The sequence below is a fragment of the Myodes glareolus genome, chromosome 2 (assembly GCF_982192425.1).
Source record: "Myodes glareolus chromosome 2, mMyoGla1.1, whole genome shotgun sequence".
Classification (NCBI taxonomy): domain Eukaryota; kingdom Metazoa; phylum Chordata; class Mammalia; order Rodentia; family Cricetidae; genus Myodes; species Myodes glareolus.
In genome coordinates this window covers 83,766,648-83,783,676 of record NC_142027.1, presented here as the reverse complement: position 1 = coordinate 83,783,676, position 17,029 = coordinate 83,766,648, and the positions used below count along the sequence as shown (strand labels likewise).

General features: G+C 42.0%; 1 pseudogene; it reads right to left on the bottom strand.

The window, feature by feature from the left end:
- LOC125399872 (cytochrome P450 3A2-like) overlaps positions 1 to 15,629 on the bottom strand; it is a 43,562-nt pseudogene extending 27,933 nt beyond the window's left edge.
- Between the last annotated feature and the right edge of the window lie 1,400 nt (positions 15,630 to 17,029).

Below are 17,029 nucleotides of genomic sequence, written 5' to 3'. Positions count from 1 at the left end.
AGAGCTTCCTTGCCCATAGACCAGGGAGTCCATGGTTACCTTTATGAGACTCTTTGTCTTTGGAATTATTTTTGAGTGTTCATCATCAGCTAAAGAAGATACACTCGCTGCTGGAAACAAAAAAAAGTTGCAAAAATAGAAGGTCAATGGTGATTTCAGAAGTCAGTGTTGGATCAACAGTAGAAGCTTAACTTCCTTCCTGCAAATGTAGCTCTCTTAAATTTTCAAATGGGGCTGGGTTTGCTTGAATCATCACAGAAGAAAAGCACCAGTGTCTAAACAAGGAAGCAATCCAACTTACATATCAATATGTCTTACAACAAATTGCAAAGGATACAATTTTAAACAATACCGTTGCTTCTTTGAAATCAAAGTTTTTAAGGAGATAAAAATAGTATTCTCCCTTTTAATTTTTTGTCTATTTTTAGAGAATTTCATCTATGTATACAATAAAATATGGCCATATCTACCCCACCATTTCTTTCATTCAATTCCTATTACACCCTTATAACATTTCTCCATCCTAACATCATGACATTTGATTTTTATTACCCAATGAGTTCAACTGCTGCTGTCAATATGTAATTAACTGTATGAGAAACCTACTGTAGGCCACACCCACCCTCTGCAGTCATCAAAATCCAATAGTTTCTCACATAGAGATGGGGCTTGAAAATGCCCTCTCTCACCTAAGGTGGAGATTTCATGATGTTGTTCTTACACGGGTCTAGTTTTTTTTTTTTTTGCCAGTTTTCTAATTTCAATCCTTACGCAGGGCACTCTTGTTTTCATTCCTACTGCTATGGTTTAATTTATGGTTTATTCTCAATCAATTTTTCGAAACTCCATCTTTTCCTCCTCTAGAAATATAAACGTTCTTTCTGTCTCATTAAATCTGTCCTTATCTGTCTACCTTTAGTGATAGATGAAGGGAAACACATAAGTCACATGATGAAGATTATTTAGCTATCCACCAGGAGGTAGGAAATAGACAAGAGTCCCAGGTAACCTCGGGTGCATGGGGGGGTGGGAGGGTCAATGGAGGGGGAGAGGGCTAGAGAGAAGGGAGTAGGGGAGGAACGGGGAAAGCTTGGTGGCCGGGGATGGGGGGGGAGGGAGGTAGGATGAATATGGGATCAGGGAACAATATATTTCAACTAAGGGAGCCATTTTAGGGTTTACAGGAGACTTGATTATATATGGGATCCCAGGTCCAAGGAGAAATCCCCCAGATTGCTCTCTGGACAGAGGAGAGGGTGCCTGAATCGGCCGTGGCCCATGACCATACTGATGTATATTTTGCTTATCACCATAGATCCTTCGTCTGGCGAAGGACGGCTATGCAGTCGGAGGCCCACATTGGAGCACCGGATTGAGCCCCCCGAGGTCCGGAGGGGGAGCGGAAGGAGGAGGAACATGAAAGACGAAATCAGTACTGCGAGGGATGCTATCACCCACTGATACAAGGGAACGAATCTGATGAGAGTTTACCAGGGCCAGTCGGACTGGGACTGAACGAGGACGTGATCTAGCCAGATTCTCGGAATTTGGCCGGATTCTCTGACTGTGGCTGGCCCGGGGTCTTTCTGAAAAGCCATTGACTATGACACTGGGACCTGTTTCCTCTGCATTTGCTGGATTTTGGGGATCCAGTCTGTTTGGACGCTCGCCTTCCTGGACCTGGGGGGAGGGGGGAGGGAGCTGGAGCTTCCCACAGGGCAGGAAACCCTGACTGCCCTGGGGGACGGAGGGGAAGGAGGGGGGGGAGTGGGGGGAGTGGGAGGGTGTTGGGAGGGGGGGCGGAAATGGAAACTTTTATAATTTAATAAAATTTACTAAAAAAAAAAGAATGTGCTAAATGACAGGCCTGTCACAGTGATGACATAGTTTATGATCTCATTGATGCGAAATACTCAGAATATGTAAATATTCAGAAAGTGAATTGCTGGTTGCTAAGATCCAGGTTGCTTGAAGGAAGATAGTACAAATGTGCAGCATGGCTAGAACAAAGTACTCTGCAGTTGAAATTGGTATCAGACCGTGTAAATCATCAATCAGTGCAGACCCCTGAATAATCAGAGAGCTGAGAATAAGTGACTGTTGAGTGCTGAGCCCTATATGGAGCATCTGTATCAATACCTCTACCACTCCAGGCTCAAGGAACATCATGAATGAGGGTGTGGGAATAAAGTTAGAGTCAGAGAGGGATGGTGTGAAATGTTTTATCCTTGACATGGCATGGATGAATCTTGAACTGATCACCTGCATTGGATCATTCCAATAGTATTGGTCAACATCCTAGCAGGCAGTACTGATTGAACTCACTAGGTGCCAAAAAAAAGAGAATGGAAAATAAATTGGGAGAAAGGTGTGTTTTGGTGTCTGCAGGCATTGGGAGGTGAGAGTGAGGGGAGAATATAGTGAAGATAGATTGTATAGCTATGCTATATTGTCAATGGATAAATAGAAGAATTCTAAAGCTAATCCAGGAATGGTGGCACAACCTTCTAATTCCAGCACTCAGGAGGCAAAATCAGGGGACCACTGTGTTTTCAAGATCAGTCCAGTCAATACAGAAACTTTCAGGCCAACTATAACAACATAGTGAGACCGTGTCTAAAAGAAAAATGAAGTTCTAAAACAAGAGTAATGGGATACATGTCTTTGAAAGCACTAAAGAGTTTGATTGTGCCTTTAAGGGGGTGAATTTTATTCCAATAGAGCTGTTAGTTGTGGTGAGTGTGGAAGAGAAAGGCAGAACTGACAAACATGGCCACACACAAGATCAAAGGGTCAAAAGGCAGAAGAACCTTTACATCATCATACATACTTATTGACAAGAATAACGGGTCAAAAAAACCCCTATTTTTATGAGTTTCTTGGCCTTTTCCACAAATGGACCTTTTGGGTTGTTGAGGGAATTGACACTCACACCAAATGCTGTGCTTATGATCACATCCATGCTGTAGGCTCCAAGCACAATGAGGAGAGAGAGAGAGATGGGTTTAATACATGCAGTAAGAAGTCTGAAACATTTCATATTCTTGGCTAGACAGGTTATATCCCCTCACCGCAATATTGACTAAGCACCTTTCTTCTCCTACCCACCATTTACCCTTGCAAACTTTGTACTATCATGTTTTTTTCTCAACTGTACATTTGTCATCCTGTATTAAAAGAGGAAGAAAGAGAAGTTGGACATGTGAGATACACAGAAGGATGACCCTTCTGCCCTAGTTGTCCTTCCTCTTCTGGAACCACAGTGGATTTTTAATGGATTGCTAAAAATTCTGCAGTATCCCTGATGGCAGCAGGCAGCAGAAATGCTGCAGGTCCCCAAGCAGTGGCAGGTAATGGGCCATGTGGTGGTAGGCAGGAGGCAGTGGGTCCCAAGAGCAGCCAGTACCAGGCAGGGACTGCACACAAGACCATGAGGCAGTTCTCCAAAGGTGTCTGTTCCCCAGCAGGAAGCCATGAGGATGCAGCAGGCAAGAGACAGATGTATAGGCACACCATGCAGAGTGAAGTTGGATATTTATTCAGTGGTTATGAAAAAAAGGAGAAGGGGAGAAGAACAGAGAGGGAGACAGACAGACAGACAGACAGACAGAGAGAGAGAGAGAGAGAGAGCTCCAAGGTGTCTCTCTGAGAGGGAGCTGAAAAAGAGAGAGGGACTAATACTGCAAGCAGGAAAGAAGACCTCCCTGCCTCATGGGTGTGAGAGGGAGTGGGCATGGCTTGTCTCTTAAAGAGACAAAACATTCATTACAGATGTACCACTACTCACTCTTTCATTGTGAGAGGCTTGCCTTTCTCTGCCTCTCTTCTCAAGTATTTTACCAAAATATCTCCATACTGTTCAGAGATGGGGAACATCTAATCACAAAACACAAAAATATCCATGGTTGTTAGGTGTGGAGACTCAAGTCACACAAACATTTCAACTAATGGTCCTTTTAGTCACCTCTTTGAGTTTTCCACTGGTGAAGATGGGAGACAGCAAGGCTCAAAGTCTCTTCCACTCCTCATCCTTGGAAAGGGAGATGGCGTTATTCATTTTCCAAACTGGGCCCATTTCCTACAGTCCAAAAAAATACAAATATTCATCTCTGTAAGTCCAGAATTTTCCATGTTTGCGAAAGTGTCAAGTGGATATTGCTGTATTACAACCAGTTAGTGACTGTTTGCTATTGATCAAGCTTCATGCTAGATGAAACAATAGTCAGAATTTACACACATCCTATAAAAAATCAGGTGATCACTGGACTGTCTGCAAGTTGATATTTTAAATCTTTATATTTCAGGATCCTGTGTGGGTGCCGCCAGGACAGGGTGGTGAGAGCAAATGGGCAGGAGAGAGTTCTTTTGTTTTAATAGCCTGCCTGCAGCAAGATAAGGCTGCAGGCAGGGAGATTTCTGACAAGCAAGTGGCACTGATCCTGTATCAGAAGATACAATGGAGGGGCAAATGTGCTCCTGACCTGCCACACAAGCCCGGTAAGAGAACACACAATTTTTCCACCATCCTTATCTCCCTGGGTATTCTGAAGGGGTGGCTACCCCCAGCTAAACCTTCTCTCCTCCTACCCCATCCACGCTTTCAGCCAGGAAACCCTTCCCTTCCTTTCTCCCTTTTTCAGGGGCATAAAATCTTCCAACTCAGCCTGCTTGGGTGCCGCTGGGATGGGGCGGTGAGTGGAAATGAGCAGGAGGGAGTTCCTTTGTTTTAATAGCCTGCCTGCAGCAAGGCAGGACTGCAGGCAAGGAGATTCCTGGCCAGAAAGGGGCACTGATCCTGTAGCAGTATACCCAGTGGAGGGAAGAGCCATTGGAGAGCATCTGAAGGAAGAGATGGACAGGCGCCAAGGCAAGAATTCCTCCAACAATCTCAAAAACAACATGAAAACACCAGATCCCAGCGATCTTATGACAGAAGGACTTGAACACCCTATTCCAGAAGAAGAGGAAAACAGTGTCATTATGAAAGCAATGGAGTCTCTTAAACAGGGTATGAATAACTCACTTAAAGAAATAGAAGAGAAATATAACAAAAAGATTGAAGAAATGAATAAAGAAATGGAAGAGAAATATAACAAAAAGTTTGAAGAAATGAGTAAATTCGTAAACGATACCCTGGGAAAACAAGAAAAAACAATCAAACAGGTAATGGAATCAGTTTAAGAATTGAAAACTGAAATGGAGACAATGAAGAAAACACCAATCGAGGGCCGGCTGGATATGGGAAATCTAGGTAAACAAACAGAGACTTCAGGAAAAAGCATAACCAATAGAATACAAGAGACAGAAGAACGAATCTCAGATTATGAAGACACCATAGAGAAAATAAATGCTCTGACCAAAGAAAACAGCAAATCCAAAAAAATCTCATTGCAAAACATTCAAGAAATCTGGGACATAATAAAAAAAAAACAAATCTAAGAATAATAGGGTTAGAAGAAGGAGAAGAATTGAGATCAATGGTTCAGAAAATATATTAAACAAAATTATAGAAGAAAACTTTCCCAACCTAAAGAACGATATTCCTATGAAGATTCAAGAAGCATATAGAACACCTGCAACATGCACTTCTTGTCCAGCAAGAAGGAACAATCACAAAATCAAGAATCCTTCTCAATCCCAATTTATTGGAGCACTCGGTTGAAAAGGGGAATGGGGAAAAGGGATGACGAGAGAGAGCGAAAAACACAAAGGCAGCTGCTTTTCTAGGGTGAGAGGCTCGAATGCTGATTGGTTGATGCCATTCTGCTAGGGCCCAAGGCCACAGAACAGGTCAGGGAACCAAGGCTCTGAAATGCAAAACAAGGCCCCAAAACACTCTGGCCTGTGTGGCAGCATCAAAGGATTTTGTATACCTCCAGGCTGTAGGACCACTGGCACTATCTCACCAAGGCGACATCCTGGCAGCTCCTTATAGCTCCTCCTTTCTTTTGTTTTTAAGAGCAATAAGGCAAAACTATTTCCCAATCTGGTCCCCACCTCGTGATGTGTGGATCGATTAAAGGAAAGAAAAAGCAAGACACACCCTTCCCGTGCAATGGGACAACTACTTCCCTGGGAGTGCTAGGACTGTGTCTGCACACGCTCTGCCTATGCATACCTTCCTCTGTGCCGTGGGACTATCTGGTCCCTAGAAGGTGCAAAGGCTATGCATGGCTAATTGCCTATGAGCTCTATAAGGCTGAGAGCCAAACTTGGGGTGAGGATACACATTCCAAGGCTACCAAGGCCTGTGCCAAAAAGACCTTGTCCCTCCTCACTTGGGCTAGCAGGTGGCACACACAATCAGAGACATACAGCACTTCCACTTAGACACAGCATGCCAGGAATGTCTAAGTTCTCACCCATTCCCAAGGAGGGAGAAAGGCAGAATAGAGTCAGTCAGAAAATTGTTTAAAGGTAAGAGGCTGCGCAGGGTGCTGCTCAAGGTAATATTGTGAAACAGTTGCTCTTGACACCGCACAGGGGGTCATCTCTGCTGCCTCTGCACGATTCTTCCACAGCAGAACACTCAGCATCCACTGGGTCATCTTTCTTCTTTATTTCTCTTGTCAGTCTCGCTGGCACCCAGATTGGATCTTCACGATTCTGAGGGAAAACGCAAATTGCACCCCTGGATCTGGTAATTACCGGATCCGGTCCACACCATTTGTTAATCAATACATCTTTCCACATGACCAACTCTCGCTCCGTAGAGCTATCAAACAGGGCATGCCTGTCTGCTGCTGTTTTTCCAGCAATATTTTGAATTAAAAAATTAAGTGTAAAGAGTGCAAGAGAAATCCTTTCTCTGGGGGAAGCTGCTACAGCTATCCCCCCTCTCTGTTTTTGTAAAATTTCCTTTAAATTTCTATTTGCTCTTTCTACGATACCCTGGCTTTGAGGGTTGTATGGTAGGCCAGTGGTATGTTCAACTTGTAATTGCTTGCAAAAGGCTTTAAAGCCCTGTGAGGCATATGCTGGGCCATTGTCAGTTTTTAAACGACTTGGCTTTCCCCAAGCTGCCCAGGCCTCTAAGCAATGCATTTTTACATGAGTTACCTTTTCCCCTGCCAGTGGGGTGGCATGAATTATTCCAGAGCATGTGTCCACCGACACATGAACATACTTTTGTCTGCCAAATTCCGAGATGTGAGTCACATCCATTTGCCAGAGTGAGTTTGGCATTAACCCCCTGGGATTTACCCCAGTATGTGGGGGATGTAACATGGTCACGCAGGAGGGACAGGCTTTAACTATCCTCCTGGCATTCTCCCTAGAGATCTTAAACTTTAAGCGAAGTATATTCGCTGGAACATGATAGAGCTGATGGAAATCTCTAGCTAGCTGGAGTGAATCTGTAGCCACAAGGGCGAGTGCTCGAGTAGCACCATCAGCTTGAGCATTGGCCTCTGCCATAGGTCCTGGCAAGAGAGAATGGGCTCGAATATGAGCAACATAAAAGGGATTTTCTCTTTTTAAAATATGTTTTTGTATTTGTAAAAGAACATTAGACACTGTACTTGAGCTGCGAATTGAGGCTGCAACCTCAAGAGAGGCCACAGCATTGACCACATATTGTGAATCTGAAATTAAATTAAATGGCTCAAGAAATCTCTGAAACACCTCCAAAACCACCAAGCACTCAGTGACTTGGGGGAAATCAGGCCGAAATTGAAAGACCACAGGTTTAGCATTTCCTGCCACCAAAGCCCCTTTTCCAGTCTTTGAGCCATTTGTATAGATAGTTAAGGCTCCTTCTAATGGGTGGGGCGAGGTAATCCTGGGAAAATACACCAAATTTTTCTCCACAAAATTTATTAAGGGGTGCCTTGGCACATGATTGTCAATAACATTAGGGAATGCACAAAACAGGATAGCCCAGCCATCTACCGTGGCTGTCAAAACTTCTACCTGTTCCCTTGTATAGGGAATTATCAACTTTCAGGCATTCTCGCAAAGTGGGCTAAGCAAAGCTTTATTCCCATTAATGCTTGGCCAGCCACCAATTCTGGATAATATTGAACAGATCTTGCTCCTATGGAATTTCCATGCATCCACCAGAGGGGCCCATCTTGCCATAACACTCCAGTGGGATAATTCTTTGTTTTGAGAATGCATAGCAAGATTGGTAAGGATGGATTCACCCGCTGTAATTGAGCTGTAGTAATAGCAGATTCTACCCTCTTAAGGGCCTGCATTGCAGCCGGGGTCATGGCTCTAGGTGAACAGATATCAGGATTGCCCTCTAAGATGGAAAATAAAGGCAAGAGTTCAGATCGAGGTATATTTAAATATCCTCTAATCCAATTTATATCTCCCAGCAACTGCTGGAAATCATTAAGAGTTTTAAGGTGATGGGTGCGAATAAGCACTTTCTGAGGCCTGATGCTTTCAGGGGTGATTATAGTCCCCAAAAATTTCACCATGGAAGATGTTTGTACTTTATTTGAGGCTATGTGGAGTCCTTGCTCCTCCAAAAGGAATGTAACCTTTTGGAAAACTTCCTTAAGGGTTTCCTGATGGGGAGTAGATCCAGCAAATGCCCCCTGTCCAAGAAGCATATCAGCCGTCCACTCTGGGTGGTCGCCTTGTATGTTAATGCGCTCTTGGGTCTGAGCCTTGTCCTGGGCTATAGATTTAAAGTCCAGGAACTGCCCTGCTGGAAGAGCTGCCCTTGCAATCTCCTGCCAGTCTGTAAGAGTCAGCGCTACTGTAGCAATCCTCCTCAATAGTGCGGTTGTATAATTGGCATTTGCTCCATAATTTTTCGTAGCTTCAACCAGATCCTTAAGCTGTCTGTATGAGACTAGTTCATACCATCTATTATGATTCTGTGGCTCTTCAAGAACAGGAAAGGCAGCAGCCAATTGCGACCATGTTTGCCTTCCTAGGAAGCTGTGGCCTTCTGTAGCTACCTGCTGGTACATGGGTGGAGGGGCGGATGGGGGAGGGGCAGAAGCTACTGGCGCCTCGTCTCTTCTGCCCTTCGTAGTAAACACATCATCATCGCCCCGCCTCCGCCTACCTCGCTGCTCTTTCTCAGATTTAGCAGCCACTTCCTCTAGTTGCTCTTCCTCCTCTGATAAATCTAGATCTACAAATTCTTTCACTACTAAAGTTATGGGGCTTCTCTTCCCCTTTTCTCCTTTTTCTATTTCCGGATCCTTATCTTTTAATTTTTCCTTTTTCTTTCTAGGCCTACACTCTTGTTCCTCCTTCTGATCTGATTCTGAAAAGCTGTCCTGATGTTTCTGTAATGCCTTGCGACCCTGTTTTAATATCTCTATATTATGTTCTTCCTTCAAGCAGTCCCACACCATCCTCCAAAAAGGAAGTGTGCCCCTTCCAATTTTTCCTTCTGCTTGTTCCAAATCCCTGCCTAGCCTATTCCAAGATGGCAAAGTTAGATCACCTGAAGCTGCAAACCAAGGTGAGACATTCACAATGTCTTTTACGATGGTAGCGACAGTGCTGGAAGAGATCTTTAAATCACGCTGTCGCAAAAGTGCCTGGATTGAGCGATAAATCTCCCTGGGGTTTGAGGTGGCTCCATAAGAATTGCCCATGGTGCGCACTTACCCCCTGGGCTAAAGAAAAAACCTCCTTTTTACTTACAAGAAAGTCTCTTTAGAAAAATGCCGCTTGATCTACTGCGGACTTAGTTTTACTTTTGACTAGAGCTGCAGTCGCAGCAGCAAAGGCACTCACCACCTGGTTAATCACAGCGCAACCCAAAGCAGCAGAGAGGAACGAATGCAAACATTACCACTCTGGACCACCCTTAGCAATCAGCATACATCTGGAGGATTTCCTGACGTCAGTCACCGCTCCTTTGTGTTGAGTTCTGAATTCTGCTCCCTCCTTGGCTTGTTCAAATCCAGCGTCTCAGGTTTCAGCACCAAAATGCGACACACACTTCTTGTCCAGCAAGAAGGAACGATCACAAAATCAAGAATCCTGCTCAATCACAATTTATTGGAGCACTCGGTTGAAAAGGGGAATGGGGAAAAGGGATGACGAGAGAGCGCGAAAAACCCAAAGGCAGCTGCTTTTCTAGGGTGAGAGGCTCGAATGCTGATTGGTTGATGCCATTCTGCTAGGGCCCAAGACCACAGAACAGGTCAGGGAACCAAGGCTCTGAAATGCAAAACAAGGCCCCAAAACACTCTGGCCTGTGTGGCAGCATCAAAGGATTTTGTATACCTCCAGGCTGTAGGACCGCTGGCACTATCTCGCCAAGGCGACATCCTGGCCGCTCCTTACAAACACCGATTAGACTGGATCAAAAAAAAAATCCCCTCACCAAAAAATAATCAAAACACAAACCATACAGATTAAAGAAAGGATATTAAGAGTTGCAAGGAAAAAAGGTCAAGTAACTGATAAAGGTAAACATATCAGACTTACACCAGACTTCTCTATGGAAACCATGAAAGCCAGAAAGTCCTGGATAGAGGTACTGCAGAAACTAAGAGACCGTTGATGCAAGCCCAGACTACTATACCCAGTCACACTATTGTTCACTATCAATGGAGAAAACAAAATATTCCAGGATAAAAACAAATTTAAACAATACGTAGCTACTAATCCAGCCTTACAGAGAATATTAGAAGGAAAATCACAACCCAAGGAATCCAAATGTCCCAACACTGCCTACAATAACTCAGACATCTAGTGACCCTTCACAAACACATTTCAAAGAAGGAAAACACATACACTCTACTACCCCCCTCCAAAAAAAATGACCGGAGTCAACAATGACTAGTCATTAATATCACTTAATATCAATGGACTCTATTCACCTATAAAAAAGCACAGACTTAGAGATTGGATACAAAAACAGGATCCAACATTCTGCTGTTTACAAGAAACACAACTCAACCACAAAGACAGACACCTACTCAGAGTAAAGGGTTGGGAAAAGGTTTTCCAAGGAAATGGACCTAAGAAACAAGCAGATGTGACTATTCTACTATCTAACAAAATCGACTTCAAACTGAAATCAATCAGAAAAGATGGAGATGGACAGTTCATACTCATAACAGGAACAATTCATCAGGAAGAAGCCTCAATCCTGAATATCTATGCCCCTAATATAAAGGAACCCACATATGTAAAAGAAACACTTCTAGAACTCAAGGCAGTCACCAAACCACACACACTAATAGTAGGAGACTTCAACACACCTTCTACCCAATGGACAGATCAATCAGACAGAAACCTATCAGAGAAATAAGAGAATTATTGGAGGTATTGAATCAGTTGGATTTAACAGACATCTATAGAACACTCCACCCAAATAGGAAAGAATATACCTTCTTCTCTGCAGCTCATGGAACCTTCTCGAGAATTGACCACATACTCGGTAACAAAGCAAACTTCCACAGATACAAAAAAAATATTAGTAACCACCTGTGTCTTGTCAGATCACCATGGATTAAAGTTAGAATTCAACAACAATGCTGCTCCCAGGAAGCCAACAACCTCATTGAAGTTGAACAGTCAACTACTAAATTACCCCTGGGTCAAGGAAGAAATAAAGAAAGAAATTAAAATCTTCCTTGAATTTAATGAAAATGAAGACACAACATACTCAAACCTATGGGACACTATGAAAGCAGTGCTAAAAGGAAAGTTCATAGCACTAAGTGCCCAATTAAAGAAAATGGAGAAAGCACACACTGGAGACTTAACAGCACACTTGAAAGCTTTAGAAAAAAAGAAGCTGATTCACCCAGGAGGTCTAGAAGACTTGAAATAATCAAACTGAAGGCTGAAATCAACAAAATAGAAACACAGAAAACAATCCAAAGAATCAATGAAACTGAAAGCTAGTTCTTGGAGAAAATCAAGAAAGACAAACCCCTATCCAAACTAATCAAACGGCAGAGAGAGAACACGCAAATTAATAAGATCAGAAATGAAAAGGAGGACATAACCACAGACACAGTGGAAATTCAGAGAATCATTAGATCTTACTACAAAAGCCTGTATGCCTCAAAATTGGAAAAGAAATGGACATTTTTTAGATAACTACCATATACCAAAGTTGAAGCAAGAACAGGTGAACAATCTAAATAGACCTGTTAGTCGTGAAGAATTAGAAGCTGTTATCAAAAATCTCCCTACCAAAAAAAAAGCCCAGGACCAGATGGTTTCAATGCAGCAATCTGCCAAAACTTCCAGGAAGAGTTAATACCTATACTCCTTAATGTATTTTATAATATAGAAACAGAAGGGTCATTGCCACACTCCTTTTATGAAGCTACAGTTACTCTGACACCAAAACCACACAAAGACACAACCAAGAAGCATGGTTTACCATTTCTGATAGGCAAAAATTCTTCATTTACATGTAGTGCCACCAGTAAGGTGGCTCATCAGGAAAAGGCAGAATGATAGGGCAGGATTCCTGACACTGTCCTATGGTATCTGCATATACACACACTCATATATATATGAAAAAAGGCATATATGTGTGCACAGCACCAGATACTCACCATATATAAAATAATGATGATGATTATGAATATAATAATAATAAATTGTTTTAAAGAATGTGGTAGTTAAGTATAGAAACTTTGGGAAGAAAAACATGAGCAGATGACAGCACTAGCTTTGCCTCTTGCCCTCTGGATGTGAACTTGGGAGTGTCTGCTGATGACTGATCATAGGCCAGGTATCAAATCAGGTTTGTCTCTAAAGATTCACATAGATTTAAATGTGGCACATGACATTCCCATTACTAATAATTTGTTTAAACCATTCTTTTCCCAGTGCTGTTGTCTTTAATATCTTTAAATGGAAATACAAAGCACATTGTGTAGTCCAGTGATTGAGATGGCTGACAGCCATCATTTTGTCTCAGGTTACACTCTTGCTGTTCACACTCATGCACCAGCTTCTGCCTTTAAAGGAAGAGAAGGTAGGTCCATTTCAGTGTTAGAGCAATTTCTGGCATGTCTAAAACCCTGGATCCCAATTTGAGGCCCAAAAACTAAAGCAGAATTTAAAAAAAATAAACCCGTCTTTAAGGCTGGAAATGTGACTCCACATTTATGAGCATTTGCTGATCTTCCGGAGGGTCCACGTTCTGTCCCAAGAACCCAAACCCAACACCTTATATCCATCTGTATCTCTGACACCAGTGAATTCTGTATCCTCTATTGGCTGAGGTATATACTGCACTTAAATGCAGAAACCCACTTGCAGGTACTCATGTATATGACTAAAGTCCTTCTAAAAGAAGCAAACACTAACCAAAACACAAGTTCCTACATGAAGATCCAAAAAGAAAGCATTATAATTCTAAAGACCCCCTCAACCAGCCATAAATAGTAAATGGTAAGGCTTGATCTATAGAAATAGCTTCAAGATTCAATGATTATGCAGATAATCCAAGTACATGAAAAGTTCACCCAAAGATGTGTATGTCGGTCTGTGTTATGCTGATGCTTCAGAAATATTCAGCAAAAAGAGAAAATGGTGCTCATGATCTGGATACAAAGGGGAAATTTTTAATCTAGTGCATCCAGGTTTATGTCCTATAAGTTGAAAACCCCCTCAAAATTTATTTCAAATAATGACAGAAGTGCCTTCCCATTATCTGCACTAAGTAAGAAATAAACTTCCTTTTGTACACAAAGTCTAAGCATCATGTCCTGAATATCAAGATTAAATGGACTGGAGATCTGTGCATTTCACCTCAAGCAAACTTTAGGCTCAATAAAATGACATCAGGGCTCACGAGAGATGGTTCCAAATAAAAAGGCATTTGTCACCAACTCTGACAACCTGAGATTCATCCCTAGGACTCATATGATGGAAAGCACATTGTGTAGTCCAGTGATTGAGATGGCTGACAGCCATCATTTTGTCTCAGGTTACACTCTTGCTGTTCACACTCATGCACCAGCTTCTGCCTTTAAAGGAAGAGAAGGTAGGTCCATTTCAGTGTTAGAGCAATTTCTGCTCTAATGACTCATATGATGGAAAGAGAAAACTGACACCCACAGGTTGTCCCTTGATCTGTGTATGCATGATGTGGTACATACACACTTAACCCAAAATTAATAAATTTGTGGAAAGTTGACAATGGGAACTGTGTAGATGTTCAGTGGGTGGGGAGAATCTTCATAAAATTTATAGTTAGGATCCCCAGTATCTGTGTAAATGCCAGACAGGGGTTAAAGTCCTCAAGTATCCCCACTTGCTAAAGTCCTCCAGTATCCCCACTTGCAGGAGGCAGAGATGAGGGAGTCCTGGAGGAAGCTGGGCAGATAAACTAGTGATGTCAGAGAGAGCTGGGTTTCTAAGAGATCTTGTTTCAAAGTATAAAGTGAATAGCAATCAAGAAGACACCCAACACCAAACTTTGACCTCAATATGCATACACATATATCCATGCATATCCATCTGCATGCACATGAGTACTCACACACAGGCAAATACATGCATACACACTATAACAACATGCATGCAGACATTTGATAATTTTAAGTTGACAATTAGTCTCATCTCCAAAGAACCACAAGACATTCTCTGGTACCATAAGAACACACAGCATGAGGGCTTGTAATCTCAGAGCTTACGCCCAAGGAAAGTTTAATGGAAAACCAAACCGTAATTGACTATCAGGAATCAATACTCACCTTGTAGTAATTAAGCATTCCTAAAAATGCCAGAGGTTTAGGCCCAGGAATTCCCTGTTTCTTAAAAATATCATGGATTTTGGTCCCCAGCCTACAAGTGGAACAGAAAAAACTTGTGGTTACACATACAGAAGAGAAAACATAATCATGACCATACATGAAATCAACAAGCGACTTGACTGCCCCTCCATCTCCCAGAGAAGAGATGAGGGGTCTAGTGTCCATGGTAGCCCATCGTTTGTACTTGTTTCTACTGAGTTTTTGTGGATCTATAGGAATGCAAAAGTCAACCAGGTCACACCAAGTGTAAATTTTATCACCTCAGAAAGAGGGAGTTTACAGTATGTGAGGGTGTTCATAGCAGAGCTGCATAATGTCAGTATGATCTTCAAGAGTGAGTACCACTGGAGCTATACCACAGTAGTGGAGTGCTTGCCTTGCACATATAGGCACTCATTTGATTATTGTTTAGCCAAAACTCAAAGTGCACAGTGAACTCAACACAGCTGTCAGTGCATTTCTGTTCTCAGAGCTGACGGCACAGTAAAGGCACTGACTGCCAAGTTTTGTTATTCTGAGTTTGACTCACAAGACTCACATGATAGGAGAGAAAAGACTCCCCCAATGTTTTCTTCTGGTTTACACACACACTCACACACACACACATGAACACTGCTGGGACCCTCTGTAGACCCCAAAGAAGAATGGACTCAGCGGGGAGTCAAGTCAAGCAGGAACTCATTTGTTTCCTTACAGCATCAACTTAGAAAGCAAAACCCCACAAATCCCAGAAGAAGCAGAAGAGGAATTAACCAGTCACATCAGCAGTCACATCCATATGAGCTCGCATCCTATAGTCCCTAATGGAGATCACAAGGGCATCAGGCATTTTATGTCATCTTACCCCATCTTTAACTCCAATCGTCCTTTTTGTAAATAAGTCAGATCTCCTTTCCCCTTCATCCCCTTCACCACCATCTTGGCTGGGAATATTTTTCATGGGCTTTGTAATGTCAATGTCTTTAGAATTTCATGCCCTTTTCCAGCTCTTACACTTTTGGCATAGGTGAAATACTCTTGGTTTAGCTGTCATGTTTTTGGTGTAAATGCCTTTTTTTAACTGTCACTGTTTTTGTTGTTAACTTGGCCACTGTAGCCTTCTATATGCTCGATTTGCCCTCCCACACACACATACACACACACACACACACACACACACACACACACACACACACACACACACTGTCTCACATGCTGCCCCTAGCCTTAATAAATAAGAACATATTAATTTATAATGTTTTTACAAGAGTTAACATCAACTTCTGCTATCACTTTTTAAAATTGTATCCTAGTGCTTGTGGAGGACATAAGATCCCCTGCAACTGCAGTTTCAGATGATTGTAAGCCACATGTGGATGGCAGTATTCAAATATGTGTCCTCCAAAAGAGCAGTCAGTGCTCTTAAAGAGTGAGCCACCTCTTGTAGCCCCACTTTCTATGTTAGTTTCAACCTTCCAGTCAATACCAGAATGCTGGTCTGAACTTCCCACAGGGCAGGGAACCCTGACTGCTCTTGGGACTGGAGAGGGAGGAGGAGAGGGAGTGGGGAGAGAGGGGGGTTATTGGGAGGAGGGGAGGAAATGGAAATTCTTTAAATAAATAAATAGGGAAAAAAATTAAAAAAAAGATTTAACACTAATATCTACTTATGAACCAGAATATGTTGTTTATTTTCTGTAGGTACTGGCTACCTGCATAGATGATTATGTCCAGATAGATCTATTTACTGGAAAGCTTCATAATTTCATTTTTAGAACTGAAAAATATCATATTGCATAATTTTATTACATTTATTTTTTTAATTTATAGTTGATGGGTATCTAGACTACTTCTTTTATAGCTACTGTGAATGAAAGAGTAATGAATACAAAGAAGTGGTCCTTCTGTATTTGAATATACAGTTCTGCTACATGCTAAAGAATACTATACATTAATTATATGGCTTTAAAGCATCCTCACCACTGATGTGTATAATGAACACACTAGATTGCATACACAACTACCGTTGAGTAAGTGTTCTCTTTCCCCAAAATCCACATGACCATTTTACTTCTTATTCATTTTAGACATTTTGATTTAAGAAAGTTGAAATCCCAATGCAGTCATCGTTTGTTTTTCCGTGATGGATATGAATATTGAACATTTTAAAATTTAATTATTTCTATTAAAGCAATTTTTAAGAATGCTGTCTTTTATTATAAAAAAGACAAACATTGCCTCAGAGGAAAGAGTTGGGAAAAGATTTTCTAATCAAATGGACCAAGGAAATAAGCAGGTGAAAGTATTCTAATATCTAACAAAAATAAAATTCAAGCTAA